The sequence below is a fragment of the Chiloscyllium plagiosum genome, unplaced genomic scaffold (assembly GCF_037043375.1).
Source record: "Chiloscyllium plagiosum isolate Xiang-an unplaced genomic scaffold, Cpla_swu_hap1 HiC_scaffold_38, whole genome shotgun sequence".
In the NCBI taxonomy this organism is placed as follows: domain Eukaryota; kingdom Metazoa; phylum Chordata; class Chondrichthyes; order Orectolobiformes; family Hemiscylliidae; genus Chiloscyllium; species Chiloscyllium plagiosum.
This window is the reverse complement of record NW_028270176.1, coordinates 13,588,572-13,591,040: the sequence shown is the minus strand read 5'-3', so window position 1 is coordinate 13,591,040 and position 2,469 is coordinate 13,588,572. Positions and strand designations below refer to the sequence as shown.

Below are 2,469 nucleotides of genomic sequence, written 5' to 3'. Positions count from 1 at the left end.
AGGACATCAACCCTTGCCTCCTGGCTCGAAGATAAGGATATCACCTTATAAGGATATCAGCACTGGAGCATTTCATGCAATCAGATCTACACATTCTAACAACACAGGTGGAATAATTTGTATAAAATGATCCAAACAGTTTTTTTTTTTCATTCTCAACTGGTCTCAGTAAAGCAGCCACGACATCTAATATCAGTCGTCATAAAAAAAAAACTCTATGGTTTCCTGAAGTCCACTTTTCTCTATGATAATATCAGGCCACTATTCGAAGGCAACAGACATTTATGTTGATTCAATTCTTGCAAACTGAACAATAATTCCATCTATATTGCCGCTGATTTTTTTAAATATTCAAGTCATGTATTTCTTTTTCAATAACGTGTCAATAGGTTGTAATATTGTCCAGTGATTTGTTGAATTTCCAAAACAGCATACAACCAGTTCTGCAATTAATCGATTCTTCTTTTTGCATATTTGAGGACACATCCGGCTGCAAAGTTCTTCATAACTCTATTCGTTCCAGACTGGACGCTGTTCTTTTTAAAATTATCATTCAGTTGAGAATATTATAATTTTCCTTCTTGTCAGCGAAATTTGAAACAATGCTATCTTGCTAAGAAAATAAATAAGAGTTTACAGGTGAACGCCATACAGACTGAGATGTTTCCCATTGCGCAGCAAAGGAAATGCGAACTTCTCCCCAAACATATATCATGAGGCAGTGAAAGAAAATCTAGATATGTTTTCCTTTCTTCTACAATTTGTTATTTCCACTTACCTGTTTCTTCACAGTTTTTGTTCTCTGAGTTTTGAAACCCTTAGTTCGCTGCTATTCACATACTGAATTCTAACACTGGCTCAGCTTCTTAATAACCAGAAAAGATCTCTGTGAAGCAAAGACTGATAGCCGCGAAGTTATTTTTGCTACCATCTGAAACAGTGGTAAAGTCTGCTCTTGATCGCTTCTGAATAATATCCTGCTCGAGGAGAGATCATATTGCACCGCAATTTAATGAGGCCTCCATTGAACTGATCTAAAAGATTTTTTTGTAAACTTATTCTTCTTAGATGTAATGATATCTTTTTTTTTCTTTTTTCTCTCTGCTGTCATAAAGCATGATGGTATATACAAACTTCAATTAACACTCTAGGTAGCTTTGATGTCACCAACTTAGTGGCATGCATTGGCTTAAAGTCATGGTCCTGGAAAGATTGGCCTTAAACTACTTTCACAGACTGATAATTATATAACTCAGTTTCAAATCTAAAACCGAATACTAAATTCTTGTATCACCCTTTCAAGGGAAGGAATTAGGAAGTGCTTTTCTTTTACTCACAGGGCTGTAAAACGCTGTGATGCAAAAAGCGATGGGGATAGAGTCATAAAAGGTGTTTCAGGCAGGCGTAGATAGGTTTATGGAAGGGAAGGATTTCTAAGATTATCAGTCAAAAGAAAACATGGTGATAAAACATAAACGGATGTTTTATGGAAAGAAACTTTAATTATTTGCATAAGAGTTTTCTGTTGCTGCAGCAGCTGACTGCGACCTCTGGACATATCGGTGTGTGTCTTGGTCAGATGATTCATGAAGTTCTAACATAGAGTTTCGTAAACACATTTTTCTTCCAGAGATTTAAGTTCAAATAGCTGCATGTCTTTGAGCTGTTGCAAAATACAACTTAGCAACGTTGTCAAATGTGGTTGTTGCAATCATGATTATTAGACATTTCAAAAATTTCTTGGGACTGGAGCTGAGACAAAGCGAGTACCACTAAGAATAGGTTTCTGATGCAGAAAGATTGAACAACAACACTGAGTTACCTTGCATGGTACAGTGTGGTTTCTTCCAAAGTTGCTACCCGAGTAACCCCTCCTCACAGGACAAATTGGCCGTTTTACCACAATGGTAGCTCCACAAATTGCACTGTGTAATTCCTTGGAGAACATAACACTCTAGTTAACATATCTGTTTTAGTCACTGATTGCAAAGAAAGCTTTAAACCTTGTGAGTTGATCAGCATGTTTTCTTTCTCGTCTGGGTTGAATGCAGGAAGAAGTCAATCATTTCAGATTCCACTGTGAAAGGTAGAAGAGGTAGATTTCTTCCAGAGGCTAGCTTTTCGTATCCTTTACCAAATGGCGAAGCATCTTTACTGGGATCCACGCTTTATGTTCAACCTATCCACAAGGACAACCAAGGCTCTCAGAATGACCTCGACCCCGCCTTGGGCCACTGGAGCTCAAGTCATAACGATGACTCAACCATTCTCTGCCACCAGCGTTATCCACGTTTGGTGATGAATAGTGCCAGATGTTATACTTCTCCAAATGTGTATGTTTCGATTTCCGTCACTGACTAGTAATCTTTCGCCCTCTTTGTCTGCCAATATCATATGCAGTGTGGATTTACAACATTGTTGTCCATGTTATAACATCACATTTTTATTTATCAACACTGGAAGGTTTAT

At 37.6% G+C, this 2,469-nt stretch overlaps 1 pseudogene; it reads right to left on the bottom strand.

Annotated features, from left to right (window-relative positions):
- Positions 1 to 1,414: 1,414 nt before the first annotated feature.
- On the bottom strand, positions 1,415 to 2,149 carry LOC122544230 (small ribosomal subunit protein uS5 pseudogene; annotated as a pseudogene).
- Positions 2,150 to 2,469: the final 320 nt, after the last annotated feature.